The 21,892-nt window shown below is 37.8% G+C and overlaps 1 long non-coding RNA gene across 2 annotated transcripts; it reads right to left on the minus strand.

Moving 5' to 3' along the window:
- Window positions 1-882: 882 nt before the first annotated feature.
- Window positions 883-9,130, minus strand: LOC121315340. 2 transcript variants are annotated; one of them, XR_005950247.1, is made up of 2 exons: window positions 8,996-9,130; window positions 883-1,189 (listed from the first exon to the last, which is right to left on the minus strand). It is a non-coding gene; the product is annotated as an uncharacterized LOC121315340 (long non-coding RNA). The 2 variants fall into 2 exon arrangements; XR_005950248.1 differs by lacking the exon at window positions 8,996-9,130 and adding an exon at window positions 8,336-8,421.
- Between the last annotated feature and the right edge of the window lie 12,762 nt (window positions 9,131-21,892).

Here is a 21,892-nt window from a genome sequence, read left to right on the forward strand (position 1 = left end):
CTGTTCTAAGCATGTAAAACAATTATCCCTTTTTTTCTGAATCAAAAGCATAAAACAAATACTAACTATATAATTTTAGTACAGTACAGATTACAATTGGTACTGCAAACAAATCACTAGTGTGAACAGGTCTGGTCCCTCTGTGTTTTATATGTAAGGGTGTACAGTAATAATAACCACTGGAAATGTACTAGTTTATACAGAGTTTCTGTGAATATTTTTTTTAAAGGTGGCCTCTTGCATAAATGAGTCACTTCTGGTTAGTAATCAAGTTGTTATACACCACATATTTATTTTTTTTAAAGCTATGATTCTCCATGTTACAGTACAAGAAATGGCGTTTTCTATTTATTTAGATTTTGTAATTCATATTTCCCTGGTTCTGTGAATCCAGAAATCAGACCACTAGATGTTGCTGTAGTATAAGATAGCTTGGTAATGACAATTAATGAACAATATGCAGCCCTAATTCTACAATTCAATCATTCTATCTCCCTTAACACTTTGAAGAAAAAAAAATCCCTTACCCTGTTTTCATAAAGTGGTTTGCATTTCGAATAATAGGCAAATTTGGATGTATCCGTATTCACTTCCCAATTACAAGTAATCCGAGAGTGGCTTGATCCCAAGAGGAAGTGCTTAAAATATCTCCTCCTTCCTTCTACCTCCAAATTATGTTCTCAATAACTGATTGAATATGGATTACAAAAGACCTCTGAAGAGTTTCACAGTACAAAGAGTTTGTCTTTCTTTCTAAGTAAAAGGTTACTTCCAACTCGGTTAAAATGGCTCATCTGTGTTTTAAATATATATTATAATGTTTCCTGGGGCGGGTTCTTTGTAAAGGTGGGGATTACACACAAAACCACACAATACAAGACGTAAAGCTTAAAACCTGTTTATTTTTAACAGGCTTTGGCACAGGATGAGGGACTTTGGGAGTGCTCTTTGCAAACGTGAACAAAACAAACAAAATAGTCAATCAATCGAACAGGCCGAGGTCTTTCAGTCTCTTCATCGTTTCGGGACAGGGTTCATTACCGGGGGTAGTTTTCATATAGAAGGAATTATCCAAGTGCCATTCAGGTTCGCCAGTCCAGTCCTAGTTCATCGTCGGGTGTTCAATCCTTGGTGTAATTCTTCCTTTTCTTTCTCTCTCTCTCTTTCCAACACCCGCCTGTTCCTTGACCTGCCAAGATCCAAAGACAACAAAAGAAAGCCCAGGGTGCAGTTAAGTAGAGCAGACTGATTGATGTCACCTGTCTGCAGATTTGCCTTGATTACACCTGGACACAAGTGTGGCTGTTCTGCTGCAGTATGAAAAGTTCCACTGAGCTGTCCGTGGTCCTGACTCTGTGGAATTCTTTAAGTTTATGTCTGTGGTCCTGAAAGTCAAAAAAGAAATAAACCTTGCAGGCACATAACGTCCATCAACAACACAATCCCTGAAACTGCTACAATATATATGTGTGTGTTTTAACAAAAATCTACACATAGCTGAGTTATAATAATCATTACTCTGAAAATAACATGAATCTAAAAATATATTTTGCTTTAGGGTGGCTGAATAAAGACAATGTTGTGTGAGTGAGAATTTTAATATAATAGAATATTAATAAATATAAACCTTTTGTTAGATTCATCTGTTTTAATTATTTTTCTGCCAAAAGACTTTGCCAAATTCCATTCATACATCTGGTGGTAACCAATCCCATAAGTCTTGCTAAGTCTGTTACAGTCATATGCACCAGGTCTCCCTTTAGACCTAGTCTCTTTAATTCAGCCTGGTAAATGTGCTGGATGTTACATTGTCAGTGATTAATGTAAATGTTAAACTGCTAACATATAGTTAAACTCAAAACAGGCTAAGTTTTATACACCTTTCTGTAGTCACTTTTAAATCATATGCTTTTTTTGGTTAAATGTGTTTTATGGCACCACTGAACTTCGAATGATACACGGACACCTCCCAAAAGCGGATACCGTTAATAAAAGGAAGAACCCATTTATGCTAAGCACATGTGGACAGTGCTATGTGACACAGATTGGTTTGAACAGTGTTAGTAAAAGTGCTGGTAATCTGGTTAAAAGTCCTGCACAGAATTGTAATCATGTTTCAGGGTGCAGGAGATAGGGCTTCTCCCCCTTCCAATCTTCAATCAGTTTGCCATTTAACCCCCTAGTGAAACCCCTATCATTTTAGTTTGCACTTTTTTCCTCACCATCACCACCTCTGCAACTACATCTCCCTCTGGGGGGTGGGGGTCAGGTGAAACTTGCCACCTCACTGTGTAGCGGGACCCCAAATCCATACAAACCACTTAAATCATAACCACTGAAACACAGCACTGTCTGACACGCTGTAAAATATACATATAAAAGGGGAGTGCATATTCCGACGTGGTTCATTTTTACACTTCAAATTATATTGCTGGTTGATTACCATCAGATTAGTTTTTCCCCCAATTCCTTTCCTGTCATGTAATATTTATGTCCAGATGATATTATAAATAAAAATGTGTTATTTTATAGCTAGCAAGTCAATTATAAATAACAACTATAAATAAATTAAACAATTCTATGATGTGTAGGTCAATGGATCTGAGCTTCTTGGGTCATCAGTGACAGCAATTCGATCTGCCTGCCTGGTGGGAAACAATAGGGTTGGGGCAGAGGGTCCTTATCATTCACAGCATACTTTGTTCAAGTGTAAAACAAAGGTCAAAAAGATGAAAATAAACTGACAAGTATGTGAGTAGGGCTTTTATAAGAAAGTCAATGTCTTGTGTTCAGCATTGCAGGACCAAAGCCTTGGACAAAGCAAATACCGTTTAATAACTGTTCAGTGGATTTCACGCAAGATTTAACAAATAAAGGTCAGCACAAAAGTCAATATCAATGTACTATAGGAAACTTAATAATATCAGTCAACTGTTGACGTAGATCTCTTCCAAAACTGCCACAATGTAATCATGTCTTTTATCTTTTCCCCTCTTTACAAGCTTTAGGAAACACAGGTTACCTGTAATATTTCATGTTTTTTTGAAGATCACTTTGATGAAATGTAAGCTGCATATCACAGTGTGTGTCGTAAGATGCATGCAGAAGGAGCTAAACAATAATTATGACAACACAACCTTTGATGTCTTGAATGTCACTTCTTTTACAAGAAATACCATTAAAAAAAGGCTGAAATGTCCCTGTAGATTGGATTATCTAGAATAAAAACTGGGAGAGGGCATTGTGCATCTACAACAGCATCCTCAAGAACAGCAGTCTTACACAGTCCAATACATTACTGCTGCAATCAAAAACAGTTTTGATTGTGTTCAATTGTCCTGTATTGTCTTAGCAAATCTGGTTTCCAAAAAGAGACTCCATTGTCCTGTTGCAGATACCTGCTAAGCTAAAGCGGTTATAGAATCACTCACTGTAACAGTGGTCTAGTTTCAATGTGATCCATGTGATTCCTACACAGAACATACTCATCTGGTTCATAACAGCATTCATTCCCTTCACAGTGTGCATTACCTGCTTGATAATTGTCCATGGGTCCTATTCACTGCTTTAAACAGGGACAGAATAAAATAGGGTTATTTGTGCACCAAGGTTCTGAATATGAAAAATCTGCAGCCTAGGGCTGCCAAGCCTGCATTGCCTAGGGCTGCCAAGCCTGCATTGCCTAGGGCTGCCGAGCCTGCATCGCTTTGGGCATATATATATATATGCCTATAGAAAGCAATCCTAAATTAACTCAGGTTTAACCAATCACCTTCAAAATCACAAACCAAGTTAAGTGGCCTAATCCTGTGTTAAATTGTAGTAATTCACATGATTTCAGGATAAATTCAGCAGTTCCTGTAGGTTCCCTCTGCCGGGTAGTGCATTTCAAAGCAAAGACTCAACCATGAGCCCCAAGGCGTTTTCAAAAGAAACGTTCTTGAAAGGCACAGATCAGGGGATGGGTATAAAAAAATATCAAAGGCCTTGAATATCCCTTGGAGCATGGTCAAGATGATTATTAAGAAGTGGAAGGTGTATGGTACCACCAAGACCCTGCCTAGATCAGGCTGTCCCTCCAAACTGGATGACTGAGCAAGAAGGAGACTGATCAGAGAGGCTACCAAGAGGACAATGGCAACTTTGCAAGCACTACAGGCTTTTAAGGCCAAGACTAGTCAAAGTGTGCATGTGACAACAATATCCCAAGCACTCCACAAATCAGGCCTGTATGGTAGTGTGCAAAAAAAAAAAAAAAAAAAAAAAAAAAAAAAAAACAATCGGGAGATTCTGTATCCATGTGTTAAAAAGTTTTGTGGTCTGACGAAACTAAAATTGAACTTTTTGGCCAAAATACAAAGTATTATGTTTGGCCCAAACCTGACACAGTGCATCACCCAAAGAACACCATCCCTACTGTGAAGCGTGGTGGTGGCAGCATCATGTTGTAGGGATGTTTATCATCGGCAGGGACTGGGGCACTGGTCAGGATAGAAGGGAAAATGAACGGAGCAAAGTACAGAGAAGTCCTTGAGGAAAACCTGCTGCCCTCTGCAAGAAAGCTGAAACTGGGACGAAAGTTCACCTTTCAGCATGACAATGACCCAAAGCACACAGCCAAAGCTACACTGAAGTGGCTAAGGAACAAAAAGGTAAATGTCCTTGAGTGGCCCAGTCAGAGCCCCGACCTAAATTCAATTGAAAATTTGTGGCATGACTTGAAGATTACTTTCCATCAACACTCCCCAAGGAACTTGACAGAGCTTGAACAGTCTTGTAAAGAAGAATGGTCAAATATTGCCAAATCTTGGTGTTCAAAGTTAGAGACCTATCCCAACAGACTCACAGCACCCAGGCCCAGTCTCTGCTGGGGCCCCTACCAAAGATATTCTATAATATCTTTGCCTATACCAATACATTTTTTTCGGGATGTTCAAAGAGAAAAGAGCATAAAAGACAGCTAGAAATGTCTCAAAAAGAAGCAGATTATGCTAATAAACAGTGTACAGTAAATGGTATAAAAGTGGATCGACAAGAGCAGATGGAAGTATAATGCAACAGTATAACTGCTAACTTCCTCCTCGCACGAAAAATAAATAACAGTTGAGCCAGAGGAAAGATGTGAATCAGAAACATCGGATTTTGGAACTGTACAACAACAGCAAATACAAGGTACTGAATCATGTATTGTAAACCCGGTACCCAGTCAGTCACCTTTATGTGATTTTTATGACCCATCCTGACTTTTGTACCAAAGAACTAAGAGCTGAAATCATGAAACATAAACCTGTGCAGTTAAAGAAACTGACATAGAATTCCCCAAAAAATCATACATGGTTTGTAGTCATTAATGTTTCTTTAACTCACTACCTTGGATACAAATATCACTGCAGACATTCAAGGATCTGCTCCAACCTTCAGAATACAAATATCACTGCAGACATTCAAGGATCTGCTCCATCCTTCAGAATACAAATATCACTGCAGACATTCAAGGATCTGCTCCAACCTTCAGAATACAAATATCACTGCAGACATTCAAAGATCTGCTTTAACCTTCAGAATACAAATATCACTGCAGACATTCAAGGATCTGCTCCAACCTTCAGAATACAAATATCACTGCAGACATTCAAAGATCTGCTTTAACCTTCAGAATACAAATATCACTGCAGACATTCAAGGATCTGCTCCAACCTTCAGAATACAAATATCACTGCAGACATTCAAGGATCTGCTTTAACCTCCAGAATACAAATGTTGCTGCAGGACATCCAAAGATTATCCTTTTCTGCTCCTTTTAGCTCCCTACTGAGGCATCCTGCTGCAGTTTAAGGGGTGTTTTCTATCTTTTTTAAAAACAAAGTAAATCTGATAAAACTGTTGACATTGCTTGCACTAATTCCGTTTTTTGTCTCCAGTCCTCCAGACCAGCAGTTTCTAGTTGTGCAGAACTTGCCAGTCTCCAGATCCTGTTTTTTTGCAAGATCTTTTCCAAAAAGGCAGCCTTCCTCAAACTATTTGTGCCATTCTTGCAGGATTGGAGTGGCAACCAGAGCTGCTCAGCTAAATATTCCTGCGCATGTCATCAAAAAGCTTGGTTGGTCGTCTTCAGATGCCTTTGAGATTTACATAAGGAGCCATATTAAAGATTCTCGTTGCCCGACAACACCTGGATTCTGCTTGTTACTGGTATCCTTTAAGGAAGATTTACTGTCTGATTCCAACCTCTACCACAGAGTTGGGATTATATATTAAAAAATATATATTTTTGTTATAATTGATGCCCACTATACACCCTACGGTGATCAATCATCGGTGATCTGTTGTGCTTGTTTAGGCAAACACGAAAGCCCCAAAGGTCTAAGCCCCTCGGGATTCCAAAGATCCTGGGAGTCTCTAAAAAAGGAAAATCCAAAACAAACCTTTGTGAGGCAAATTAGATAGCACATTTTAATCTACTCGTGTATATAAGATATATAATATATTATATATATATATTATAATATAGATATATATAATATATATATATATATTATGTGTGTGTGAAGTATATATGCATGTTATTTGAGACTTGAGACAATTTTGAAGGAAAAGATTAATGGTTATTGAGCTCTGTGGTTGTATGAAAGTAATGAGCTTTTCAGAATATACAACATTGGTCGACAACCCACATATCCTGATCAACGTGTTCTCTAAAGCAAAAAATAATAATTACAATGTGGTAATGCTCTATTTAAAGTTCCATGAATAATATTGCAATTACAAGAAACTAAAGGTTTGATTTGATCAGCCTATACCCAATATACTTCTAAGAGAATTTTACAGTAAGGAAATCTACCTGAATTAGAGTAATCCTATGAATAGGTGATTGATGCAAAATTAATTTAAATACTTGAATAGGAGAAAATAAGGGATTGTTTTTACTCCACTGTTTTTTTTTTATTTTTAGTATTTCTAAATAATTGTATTTTAGTATTGACATTTTTAACCATTGTATTGGTTTTTACCGTCTTGCTGTTTTATCCTTCTTTGCTAAGAAACATGCATCAGATATTTAGTGCTGGGATGCCTTCATTGGGGATGGTTAAATTAGTCTAAGTTTGGGAAAGTGAAGGATCCCAGACTTGCTATTCAGGTGATCTATTGAATCTTCTCCCTTCAAGATGGGTATTTCTTCACCTATTTTACTATTTAAAGGGTTATTTTTCTACTTAGTTTCTTTTATTGCAAATTTAATAAAGAGATTTGGCTCCATAATGCTTGTATCTGATGTATGGTGATCCCTGTTGTGCTGCTTCCCTGAAATTAAAGAACCTGTTTGCAATTAATAAGAAACAGTAAGGCATACAAAGAGAGTTTCATAATTGAATAAAAAGGATATTGATATATGAATACTACCTAAAAAATATATTTCCTAGTGCAAAATCCCTGAGTTGTGTAATTGGCTACTGGGCTCTGTATAACCTTACTGAATCCATTATAAATATATTATGAATCCTAATTTATGGTCCGTGTGACAGATGTATGCATATTTGAAATAATGTCTTATGAGCTAACTTTACAACTGATTTTCAACAAAATTATTGATTTTCACAGGCTTGAAATTAAACATCCACTAGCCACTTAGGGCTACCCACTGGACAAATTCACAAGCCCCACACACATTCCAATATTGAGTCTACCAGAAATGCAGTGTGTGTGTGTTGCACTGTATGTTTCATATATTAAATAAGGGAAGAGAAACACTGGCAACTATTGGAACATGTAAACATTACATTAATTGTGACCATTAAACAGGCAAAACTAATTTTTCAGTGTGGAACTAATTTTGAAGCATATCACCTTAAAAATGTTCAAGTTCTAAGTTCTTCAAGCCCGCATGCTGATTCAGCGCTTAAAACATCCTTCATATAATTCTTCCAAAATAAACATTCACAATTTTAAAAACTGAAGTAATCATTAAACCAAAGTAACACTGTTGTATCTCATTAAAAGCAACCTTGTTCAGCCTTGTTACATCCCAAACACGCCCCTGTATAAATACATTTTAACATCTGGACGCGGCCAACAGTAATTCCTCATAAAGCCATGGGGGTACTTACAGTATAACACTAACTTCAACTCACAACTCATTTTCTGGTTTTTAATACAGATAATACAGATACATTTCCCATACCTACATGTTTTTTTTAGAATAGGAAAGTAGTTTTGAATGATAAGGCCAGTATTCATAAAACAGCCTGTATTATCTTACTTTCTTATCATGTTTACAGTGAATAACTTTCCTAAACAAAAGCGTCATCTACAGTGCTTACATTTATCAATGTATTACCTCTGTGCTTTCAGACTCATCTTCTCTTTTTTTGTTGCCTTTTTCCAGACCTAGTGTCAGCATGCAGCCATTCATTTTGTTTCTCAGATATTACAACCAGCTTTAGGACACAAAGATCAGTATGCAGCAAGTCATTCGTCTGCTAGTTACCATGGTAATGCAAAGGTTAGCTCTTGACTACCACATGAATTGCACACATACAGTACACGGTTGTCACGTTTATGCACTTCTTTATTTCTGTAATAGAATAAGAGTAGGCAAACAGAAGGACAAATTGATTGCATCAACTCCTATAGAGTGTTGTTCATGTACTAGCTTACAGATTTTCACATATTGGCACAATAGTTAATCAAGAATAACTAAACAGACTCAGGTATTCAAAGTTTAATGAATCAGAGTATATATTTACTCCTTCGGTTTATTAATGCTTAAACGGATCGAGTGATCGAAGATCTACTTCCGATCCTAGCTCATAGATAGTCCAGGTAGTCTGGTGTCTTTGCAAATCAACAGCATTAATACTTAAAGCAATATGGTTACATCACAAACCTCAAGCAGTCTAAAGCACTCAATTATACTGATGCATGCAAAATAATGACATCTCTAAAGCTAATAATAATAATCATATCCTATATCATCATGCTTCAAGATTATGCTTACCCTCCGCAGAGAAACATGTCTTAAAATATAAAATAGAACAAGGAAAGGACAGTTGTCCAAACCAGAGGCTCTGAATACAAAACCAGCAGTCAGCTCCACAGAGATGTATTCAGAAGATGAACCAGCTAAGTCTGTGTTAACAACTCAACTGATACCTAATTGTGATTTTGCTCCCATATTTATAGAATTTTTTTGTGTCCCTTCGCACGTCAGAAGGCTTAATTAAACCTAAACATCTGGTTTGTTAGACAACCTTTAGCTCTAAAATTAATAGTATACTTTCTTGTGCCAGGCTACTCCTTAACACTAGAACTGCCACGGCAGTCATTTTGATGGTTATCACTTTTAAAATTTAAGTATTGTCTTTAGCGTAGTTTAGCAGCTGTTAACCAGTTCCCTTGCAAACCTAGCAGCGCTCTGGAAGATGCCAACTACTAGACAGGTCTGTACCCTCCCCCCACTGCTCCTGCTCCCACTACTACTGTACCTATCTGTCTCACCTGTCCTGCTATGACTATCTCTCACATCCCTGTTATTCTGTCCTCTCCCTCCTGTCCTCTGTCCTCTCTCTGTTGCTGCTCCCCTAACCCCTCTAACATTATTCCTCTGTCTCCCCCCCCCCCCTCCCACTCTCTCCCCTCCCGCACTCTCTCTCTGGTGCCCTCTGGAACTGTCACTCTTCTGCTAACAAAGCTGACTTCATCTCTGCCTTTGCCTCCCACCTCTCTCTCGATTTCCTTGCTCTCACTGAAACCTGGCTCTCTCCTGATAACAATGTAGCTCCTGTTGCCCTATCCTCTCACTACGCCCTGTCCCATAATCCGCATCTCACTGGACGGGGAGGTGGAATTGGTCTTCTCCTCTTTCCCTCCTTAATATTTTCTGTCCCCTCTCCTCACTTTCTCTTAACCAACTAACCTCTCCCTGTCAACTCCTGCTAATTGTACTATACCATCCCCTTGGACCTCTCGCTCACTTTCTCGATGAGCTTGACCATCCCCACCCCCACCCACCCCTGACTACCCAACTGTCCTGTTGGGCGATTTCAGTATCCATCTCTCCAACCCTATCCACTGTGCTGGATTCCTTCCTCTCGTTCACTCCTTCAACTTCTCTCTCTCCATCCCACCTCCATCTCCATCTCCTACCCACAAAGCTAGCCGTCAACTGGACATCACCTTTTCCAGGGCCTGCTGCCCCTCCACCATCTCTATCACCTCTCTGGACCTCTCTGATCACTATTTCATCTCTTTTTGTCTCTCCCCTCTCTCTACTTCACCTACCCCCACTGTCACCTCCCGCCATAACCTCCGATCTCTTGCCCACTCTGTCCTTTCCTCCACCTAGTGACTCCTTCTCGCAACTCTCTATAGCTCTGCTACCTCCACCCTCTTCTCCTCCCTCACCTCCTACCTTTACTGCCTCTCTCCCTTCTTTCCTAATTCTTTTCGAACTCTATGCTGCCTTTGACACTGTTGATAATTCTCCTTGATCTCTATGCTGCCTTTGACACTGTTGATCACTCTATTCTCCTATCCTCTCTTCCCTGACCTGGGAATCTCTGGCACTGCTCTGGCCTGGTTCTCCTCCTACATCTCTGACCACACATACCAGGTAACGTGGCATGGCTCAACCTCCACACCTCACCCTCTCTCAACAGGAGTCCCCCAAAGATCAGTCTTGAGTCCTCCTGTTCTCTCTCTAATAATAATAATAATAATAATAATAATAATCTCACCTGGTGAGTCTCACATCCCACTCAATTCTCCTTATGTCATCTTGTTTAACATTATTCTACAATGCTTTCCCATATGGGAACATGCAGGACACGATTTTGATTCTGCTTGTGGCAGCCCAGTTCTACACCTTTGAAACATCCATACAGTAGTCTGGGCGTATGTATGTCCCCCTTTTCAGAGTGAGTTTCCTACTAGGACTAATAGTTTTGGACTGATAACTATTTAATTCATACATTTCAATTTGATCAAAGATGGCTATTTTGTTAGGTATTCCTTCCATCCAAAATATTTGAGTTGGCCAGAATTTACTATTTTTCATATCAGTGGGTTCCCAAGCCTCATTATCATCCCCACCATCAGTGGGGAACCCCCCGAGAAATTAAGTTGGCTCAAATGAAGAACCAATTACTTTGGCTTCATAGGCCTTCCATTCAAAAGGAACCAATACTTTATACAAGAGAGAAGGGGTTTGAGGGTCCTTTATTTAAAAAAAAAAAAAAACAACTTTAAACAAAGCTTTGGGAAGGGTCGAAAAAAAAAAAAAAAAAAAAAAATGTATACACAAAATTTAATTTTGCTAAATGCACAACTCACTAATAAGTGGGATATAACTGTTCTAATACCTGTTGGGAAGAGTTTGTTTTTAGGGAAAGCTGTTTAAAAGTGTCTATGCCTCTCATCTGCAGACAGCAGTATTATGGTGGCCTAATCTGACTGTAAATAGGCCCTCATTATTTTTTAATAACTCAAGTACCTAGTAATGCAAGCCATAGTGGATTTGTTAGAAGGTGTGCACAAACTTCTAGCAAGGGTTTTAGCAGGACAAAATTAACACTGACTTACAAAGATTGAATCTCTTGTTTTGGAATACAATAGCACAATGAGATATTGGTACAGTTGCAACAAGTTTCATAGTCTGCATTGCATCTGTCAAAGTAGCATTCTCTCGCAACCTTAAAAGCAGTTTTACATTTTAAGGAAAAAATCATTCACATTTGCTTTGTTTCAAATATAAACTACTGTTTCTTCAAGGTTATACTTTCAGTTGGAACAGAAGTGACAACTTTGATAGTCTTTTTTTTTTATATACATAAAACATCAAAATAATAATAAAAAATGTAAAATCAAATCAGCATTTTGTAGTTTGAATTATTATTATTATTTATTAATATATGCATATATTAATAATATTAATAATAATAATTACATTTATACATTTCAAATATTCAAGAGTAATATTTTATATTTAAACTGTGAAAACAAGATTACTTTGAACCTGCTAAAATTGAAAAAAAAATAAATCCCAAGCTTATAAAGCAGCTGCATTTCCTAATCCCTTTACTGTTATACATGTTATGAATAAGGGTCGGTAACAAATAGTGATAGAAGTCTTTAGCAGGTGAATAAGTGAATTAAAATGTGCTTAACCATGCACAGTCCAAAAGTTTCTGTCTGCAGTAAAGACTTGTTGGAAACATTACTTAAAGAGTAGGATAGTATAATTTATTAAATGAGATGAAGTCTCACTGTTTGTATTGCAGCATGTTAGGGGGTGGAGTCAGGGGTTAAAGGTTATCGGTGCACTGATTTCTGCAGTGGTAAGACAGTCGTGTACATAAGGCAATAATCCAGGTCTACAGCCTCTCGTGGGAACGAGCCAGGCTCTACATCGTTAAAACACAATGTCATGGTCTCACATCATATATCCTCACTGCAACATCCCCACGGATGTTTTTGGAGCAGCAGAGCCCAACATTCTGCTTTAATATGTCTATTTATAAAACTCCCATTGGCATTCAGCCATCCGGAGCACAGAGAGATATTCATTTATTAGGCAGCAACAGTACAAATCCAGCCCAATTTCAAGTACATACTAACCATGCAATTATACCTCCATGCACCTACATACCAAATGCAACTTGCATCGCTATTGAATTAAACTTGTGTGTCATAGTTCATTTCAAACAGTGCACATCTTGGGTTTGTTACTAAAATCCTTCAACCTAAGTAGGCTGCTGTACTTGTGCTGGCCCAGCCACTATTGAGTTTACACGGCTGTCCTTTCTAAAAAACAGCACAGATAAAAGGAACCCAAAAAGTCCCGTAAATTAAATAACTAAGTAGCATCATCTTGTAAACTCAGGAATGATTACATGCAGTCAGAATTAGTTAACAAACGTCAAAGAAGAGTGTCTGCACCACAATTCGTTCCATTGATCATTCCATACATATGCATGCTGCACAGCTGCATGCAGTTATCAAACAAATCGTCACACGAATTACTCAGCATAATATAAGGCAGGAAGTCCAAGAGCAGTGTATTAAAATGTTTTGAAGTTGTGATATGTATGCCAGATTTAATAAACATGAGTTGGCTGGCTAAGTGTGATCATTCCTAATGTTACCAGGCACTAATTCTTGATTATTTAAGCAACGCTATTATTGTTTTCAATAATATTAAAGTTGAAGGATTCCTTTTCTAGAAGTTGTTCTAGGGACAGAGGAATTAACCTTAGCAGTGCAGGAACAATATTCAAGTTGAAGTTGGTAGTGGCTGAAGAACTTTATTAACTAAATCAATCTGTGATGCTGTGTTTGAACTAACCCGTAAGGTATAATTATACCCGTAAGGTATAATTAAATTGTGATAAATTGTGAAGGTCAGCATGTAAACACAGAATATCATGGACTCTGTTTTAATGATCTAAAAGTGATGTCTGGGCAAAGTTTTCAAATCATTGGCTTTGATTACTTTGACCCCTGTCATTGATTGATCAAACCATCCATTGCACTTGCATTATAGTAGATTTATATTGGTCAAATAGCAGAGTGTTTTTCTCTTTAACGCAACAATATTTACTTTGCAGCTTAACCTAATGAGAAGTAACCAAGTGATGATAAAAAACTACCCATTACCAAATTCCGTTACTTGTCTGTAAAAGGATTTATTAAGTCACTGATAATGTGTTACTGGAAAATATTAGTACTCCCCAAAATTGCTAAAAAATACATTTTAAGGTTATAAGAAAAATCAACAATAATAATAATAATAATAATAATAATAATAATAATAATAATAATAATAATAATAATAATAATAAATAATTCTGTAACTTTCATTTGCCTCAGTCTGCTGATCCTTTTTTGGCAGCTAAATCTCGTAGCTGTTTTAATAACAGAAGCTGTGTGCGTAATACACCACACGCAATTCATCATGTGAATTCAGGTGCGTTCGATTGATTAGACAATACGGTTGATCCAAGATCAGATAATTGACTCTCTACTGTACACGCTGGACAAGACAGCAATATAGAGTTCTTACTGTGATGAAGAACAAACAATACCTATAGAGTTAATATTTCAAAGAACAGCTTTTAATGGATGTGACCTCAAAGAACGCTGGAGCAGAAATTGCTGATAGGCATCAGAAATCACCTACCAGTCTGTGACCTTGACACTGTGCTCAGGGAACTCAGGAAGGACTTCTGGCAAGAGGAAGATACAACAGAATACAAATTAGAAAGTCAATATCTAACGGTTTCAACTTTGTGAATTAACAAGCACCACCTTTTCTGTAGCAGCTTGTACTTCACCCTTAAATAAACACTAGGGAATATTCTTAAAGCTTTTACTACAGTCTTTATTGACCTCTTCAATTTTTCAAAGAAGAAAACCCCATTTTCATGTTGCAAATAACTTGAGAGTGATAAAGAGTAATTTGTTATATTTTTGTGTTGCTCGTTTCTAGTTTTCTAGGTGTTCAACATTAATAGATGTTTTTTTTTTCTTATTAGCATATATCATTTTTTCCCCACCAATAAAGAGTGTAACAAACCACATTTGTATATTGCAGCTACTTTAAAATGTCATTTAAATATTTTACATTATTCACTTCAAGAAATATACTGCACCTTGCTTCTCCACGGTTCTTGGCTTCACATATAACCGGATGGACCTATCAGAATTATATTTCCCATCATCCTCCTGCTCACTGGTAAATCCATCACATACAGTATGTGAGCTGCAGGATGATGGGAAATGTAGTTCTGAGAGGTCCGTCTGGTTATATGTGAAGCCATCTTGAGGCAGGGAATGCATTTTAAAAGTTTTTTAAAAAGTAGTCAAAATGTGAAAAAAAAAGTTAAAACAATACACACACCTTACGTAAACAGTTGTAGCAACACATGGGAACATGTAACACGATAAAATAAAAAAGGTCCTTATGTACCACTTACACAAAGATGACTGCAGTGGGTGATGTCAGACCAGAAACAGGAACCAGGAAATATGAAATATTTAATGAATGAACAGAACCGTAAATAAAAAGGTTGTAACAAACAAAAACTCAGGACATGGCTCTTTCGCCCAATTAAAGAGACAAACAAAATGGTTACACAGACAAACATGGTGAGCTGATATTTTAACTATTAACTATTATTATTATTATTATTATTATTATTATTATTATTATAATAACCTCTGTCTCCAATCCCGTTCTCCACTCACTGAACACACAACCTCGAGTGAGTGAAAACATGCTGCTTTTATGCAGCTATAAGGAGACTCGATCACTAATCAATCAATCAATTGGAGTCGTGGTACAACTGCACATAAATTAATAAAGTGCAATTCCCCATGCTCACATATTATTACATTTTACTTGCACGTGAAGTGCTGTGCAATCCTCGTGCCTAAATACAAATATACATTTTAAACAGTTGTGTTACACAGGCCCGTTTATATCCGATGTACCAATGGCTATACACCAACATTAACACACAACATACAACACAAAATACACACAGGGACGGGGCACTTTGCCACAACCCTTTAAGGAAAGATTATTCAGTCATTAAACGAAATAGACAATAATAATACAGAGAAACTCACCTAAAAATACCATGCTCGGACTGACTTGCTCCCGCGTATATGGGCAATTGACCTTCACCTTTAGGCCATTAAATGTTTTTATATATTTAACAAAACAAATAATGCATTTTAGAAATTGCCATGACATACAGTTTTAAGAATTTAACAAGAATACCATATAAATAAAAATTAGAAATTATGAAATCCCCAAATTATTTATAACAAATTTAAAGCAACAGCACATATTCATTTTGCATCTGTCACAAAGGGCAACCTTTTGATTTACAGAACTGAGAAACCAAAGCATGGGAGAGTAGAGTGACATAAATACTGCAATAACCCAAGGATGTGAAGTCCAAACAAGTCTTTTAATGCTGTGAAGTTTTATTTTGCAAACAGCAAACAAATGGTTATGCACAGTTTGGTGTATGCAGGACAGCTTTTCTTCAGAACACAAAGAAACATGCTAATACCAAAACTAAAGTTGCCCATACAGGACTTTCAAGGTGTTGTAAAGAAAAGTAGGCAGGATTCAATCTCTTCATTCAAGTCCTGTAGTACTTCAACGTAAAAAGTTCTTTCCCGGTATAGAGATAAGCTATGAAAGAAGCAGTTAACAACAGTATTACAGCTCCCAACAGCAGTGCACTTCCCTTACAATCCTCAACTCAAGCCCCTGGCCAGATCCTTCCCTTTAAACCCCAAGGGCACCGGCCCCAATGGGTCAACTATCAATCAGAACACGAAGTGGACTTGCCCTCATCCAAGATGTTGAGTACGTACAGGCACAGCATAAGCTGTGACACTTTTGTTGGAAAACGTGTTTAAAGCTTTATCTATTTTCCCACGTTACAACCTACTAAAAATGCGTTCTCGACCCATAATTTAAGAACAGCTGCCACCACTTTGAGGACCACTGCTCTAGCCCATTCACTGCTTAGAGCCAAGATGGCTCCTGTTGCCAAACTATAACAGATTGCAAACAGGTGATAGTGATTATCTGTCTGGGCTGGGCTATAAAACCCCAGCCAACTCTTGTCTTGTGGAGAAGGTGAATAGTGAGAAGCAAGATGGACAAGGTGAGACATAGCTTGATGACCATTGATGTATTATTTGAATTTTACCCTCTGTATCTTTTGCCTTTGTGTTTATTTTGAAGACTGTAACATTGTGCTTTGTTGATTTGAGGTAACAGGCTTAGACTGCCCCATGTTAGTTAGGGAAAATATTATGTTAAGGCAGGGCTCGTTGAATCTAAGATTTTGTTTTCTGTTTGTTTTTTAAAATTCTGAATAAATTCAGCATATAAGAATGCATTTGTGGCTCACCCATAGTTTTTGAGTCTTTCCTAACCGTATTCCACGGTCTTGGTCCCAATTACACAATTGGAAATTTGTACTCTAATTCAATAAACAAGTTTTAGAAATTGAAATGCTTATTCAACACTCTAGGTGGTTTTGGTCAATTATGTTATTATGTAGAAACAGCACAAATCTGACCCAAGCTATGTAAATATAACATCAACCATGCAGTTATAGCACCAAACACGGAATTATAGCCGTATACTACAGCCCCAGATGAAATATCCCAGTTGGATTAAACACATTTATATGCTTTGGTTTAGTTTGTGGATATAAAGCATTAAACCACATGTCAACTCAGTGACAGAACTCAGAATGTGTCACAGCCCTGTATCACACAACACTACCTGTTACACTGGACACAGGCAGAAGAACAGTGCATTCATGTGGGATAAGATTCCCAATCATACATGTATACCAAGGGATCTTAGACCACATACTGTTTCCACCTCATTTTAAGCATAAGTTAAGAGCAGTGTAACAAAAATGGTCATATATGAAATTTTGTTAGTTTCAGGCTGTGTTTAAATGCTTCAAGTCAATACCGTATTTGTTACTGTTCTCATTTAAATTCAGTTTCATTTACAATTGGTCTTTCCTAAAACTGTTCTATCTAAAGCACCAACTGAGCAGTAAAATGCTTGTATTCTGTCACCTACGACAGCCATATCTGAGAGCAGTAAAATGCATGTATTCTGCCACCTACAACAGCTGTATCTGAGAGCAGTGATCCTTAGGTAGATTTTGTGAGACAAACCTTAATTGACATTAACTTCTTTGTTCACGCTTTTCAAATTTTATAAGGGTATAAACAAGTGCTACAAAAAAGAAAAAAAATGTGTTGTGTGAGTTGGCTTAGGCTTGAATGTGATAGGCTGTCAGGCCTGTCAATCAAGGCGTGGGGGGAACAGTTATGTTAGGAATTCCTCAAGCCAAGGTAACCTTATATGTGCTAAGTGCTGTTTATTCTGGCTGTTGTAGTAGTAATACACTAAATGTGTTTGTTTTTTAGAGTGAAATATTAAATTTGTTCTTTTATTGATACTCAAGGGTTAAACTGAACAACCTCTCAAAGCAACACAACGATATTTCTTTCAATGCAAATTGATGAGCTACATTGAATGTGTGTTAGGTGAATATTGCAAGCTGAACATATTGCCTCTTGTACACATGTTAGAAACTCGACTTTGACAGATGATAGTACAAAACAAATCCATACAATAAAACTTTTTTTTTTTTAAATTATGAAAGGTGAAATGTAGCAAATGGGCACTTGATCCGAGTGTTAATGCTCAATGTGATGTAAATGATTCAGGTTATTATTATTTTATTATTATTATTATTATTATTATTATTATTATTATTATTAATAATTTCTTAACAGACGCTTTTACCCAGGGCTACTTAAAGTTGTATAGAAAAAATACATATCAAGAATTACAGTACAATTAAGAGCAAAATACAAAGTACAATGACTTCAATCCTAATAAGAGCAAATACAAAACACAGTACGATTTTCAGGGCAGTTCAAGAGCAGATAACAGTGTTGATAGTTATATCAGGGTTAGATACGAGTGCAAGTGAAATACAAAATACTACAGATTGGGTTTAGAGCATGTTTAAATACAGTAACATAGGGAGCAGATAAGTGCAAGTTAAAGTGCATTAAATGCAGAGTGCTATATTGACAAGAAGGGAAGAGTTAAGTTTTGCAGGTGTTGTCTGAAGAGGTGTGTCTTGAGCAGGCGCCGGAAGGTGGTCAGGGACTGGGCAGCCCTGACGTTCATAGGAAGGTCGTTCCACCACTGTGGGGCGAGGGTGGACAAGGAGCTGGCTCTGGAGGCAGGGGAGTGTAGCTAAGGTGCAGCCAGTCTTCTAGTGCAGGTGGAGTGAAGAGGTTGGGTGGGGGTGTAGGGAGAGATGAGGGTCTGGAGGTAGCTGGGTATAGTCTTGTCAAGGTATCGGTAGGCAAGTACAAGAGTCTCGAACTGGATGCAAGCAGTGACAGAGGAAAGCAGTTTTAGTGGTGTGAACAGAGCGGAAACCAGATTGGAAAGGAGCAGTTGGAGGAGCGGGAGAGGGAGAGGTGTCAAAAAGTTTGAGTATATCAGAGATTTTAGAGTAGAAGAAAGAGGCAAAGTCGTCAGAGGAGAGGAGGGAGGAGGAGGGGGGGGGGGGATTGAGAGAGGGAGGGGAAGGTAGAGAATAGTTTCTGGGAGTTGTTAGTGGAGGATTGGATAATAGACTGGAAATAGGAGCGTTTAGCAGAGGAGAGAGTAGAGGAGAAGGAGGATAGGAGGGAGCAGTAAAGGTCTAGGGCAGCAGGGAGTTCTCTTCAATTTCTTTTCAGCAGAGTGCAGTTTGGTTCTTGCTGAGAGAAGCAAAGAGGAGAGCCAGGGCTGGGGAGGGGCGGGGCGGGCAGGTTAGGAGGTGTGGGGATAGGGGGAGTCAAAGGAGGAGGTGATGGAGGAGAAGTAGCAGAGTCTACAGAGAGTTGGGAAAATGGGTTGATATGAGAGAGATGAGAGAGCGTTGGAGGCAAGGATAAAGGGGGAGAGAGATTAAAGTTTGCAATGTAAATTTAGACTGTCATACAAATTGCACTGCAGTTCCATATCAGGTTCAGTCTTATGGCTGCATTCATTGTATAAAATAGACATGATGGTTCTGATTGAATACGGAGAGGATACTGAATGATCGTTTGTGGTTTACTGGGCCATCCTCCTGCAGCGAATAAAAAACATATACCACAAACGATCATTCAATATTCTGTTTATACCACATGCATATTTAAAAAATAAGTAGCAATACCATTTCTACATTTTTATATAAAATCAATTAATTCAGGAATTATTCTACCTGTCAGATCATTACTGCCATTTTCTACAGACTATGCTTCGACACTGATTCATTTTGAACTTTGCTTATGGCCCCTTCGCAGCTGTCTTTTCAGACAGAACCTTGAGCTCAGGCTGACATGCAGCACACAACTGGATTGAAATGTAAGCAAAGACACATTTGAAAGTAATCCAGGTAAGCATGTTCTTCCACTTAAGTGGAATAACAAAAATTGATCCCACCCTAGATATACCCATGCTTGTGATATAAATAAAAATAGTCAGTATGCCACTAACAATTTCTCCTTTTAATTTCTCTGCACCTTAAGTGGTTCAGAAGGGACACTATTGCAAGTCTTTTTGACTAGGTGTATGATTTTTATTTCAATCAATAACATGAGATAGTCAAGCAGACCAACTTTTCTGCTAATCTCCTCATCAGTATCATTTTAGTTTATTTTAAACACATGAGTGAAATGAAGTATAAGATACTCTCATGCTATGTTAAATAAAGATCAAGTACTGTGCTCCATCAATATAAAGTGGCTCCCTCAATATAAAGGGGTGTGTGCGTGCAGTGTAAGAAGAGCAGCCAGGAGACCAATTGTACAGCTCAAAACAAGTAGAAAAACAGAAACGATACTTGCCTAAAATGGCGGTTAGATATCTTGGTACAATAGAAGTTCAGCACCTTTATAAGTGTCCAGTTGGGTTCCACTGTGATGCAGGGAGGTTATTCAGCACCATGGACAGGGATGATTGGAGAGGTTACAACCTACAGCCTTCTAAAGACAGGAGCCCTTACAGTGTAATTAATCACTCGCATTTCCAAGTGGTGAAAATTACTTCTCTTGCAATAAAGGAGGGCCCCCTCTGGCCTTCGCAGGACTTGTCTCTACTAGCAATACTACGATATGCAGTGGAACTGTTTTTTAAGGCAATATGGTCATGGTTTCCATTTGTCCCATAATGCCAATCCAATAGCTTCATTAGATGGTGTAACATAATTGCATGTCCTCTAAACTATGACTCCCAGTCACAGCTATATAAATGTGGTGCACTGTATAGTATGTTCTTGTTAGTGTTTATTTGCTCCAGCTGCAAACACTGGAAATGGTTTCTGCCTGATTCCAATGTGCACCAGAGGGTAGCTCTTTCACCTTCCAGTTGTGTAATGGATTCATGAAACCAGCCATTCATAATACCGGTAATATGGTCTGGACTTCTTCCTCATTCTCTCTCTCTATGATTGTACTCCTTACTGCAAAGAAGTTCAAGGTGGTTTGATCCTGTGTTATACCATCTAGTTGTGAGTAATGGCTTGTACACTACACTCTCCATTTCACAACCTTCAAAATCAAAAAAACATGTTCCACAATACAGCAGGTTACAGAGCACATTCAAATATATGGCTAGCATAATGTCTTTTTGGGTATATTCATAAATGCTGTGGCTTATTTAATGTATGCTGATTTTTTTTATACTGGTTGAATACAGTTGTAAATATGTATCTGTACAAAACTAAATAATAATAATAATAATAATAATAATAATAATAATAATAATAATAGCAGACAGGTGGGTGTCACTTTAAATGATTTAGCCAGCCAGTCTGTCTCAAAGTAAAGTAAAAAAAAAAAAAAAAAAGATCCTTTAAAATGTAGAGGCAATGCTAGCTGATTAGTAAGATGACATGAATTATACTTACAGTAAACACAATGTATTCTGGCTACAGAAAGTAATTTAGGAGATTTTCCAGTCGACTTCATTCTGCTGTCTTTGCTGCAGGACCCCTTTACAACTTCCTCCTCGGCTTATCATTTTGTATGGAATAAATTGCTTTTTATAGTAGAACTGTACTTGGGAGCAAAGAAGCAAACATATAAACAGAGGTGGGCGAAACAGAGCCAGTCAGTCTCAATTAAAGGAGGTCTGCTGATGCAAATACCACATCAGCACCAATTCTTGTCACTTACAGACTTTAAGATCAGGAACAATTACTTTCAATACCACCTTGTTTCATGTGTCTGCCTATCATAGACTTGCCTGGCACCTCAGTTGGCTCCATAATTTACAGTGACAGCTAATTTT

This window comes from Polyodon spathula, chromosome 5 (assembly GCF_017654505.1).
Source record: "Polyodon spathula isolate WHYD16114869_AA chromosome 5, ASM1765450v1, whole genome shotgun sequence".
Taxonomy (NCBI): Eukaryota; Metazoa; Chordata; class Actinopteri; order Acipenseriformes; family Polyodontidae; genus Polyodon; species Polyodon spathula.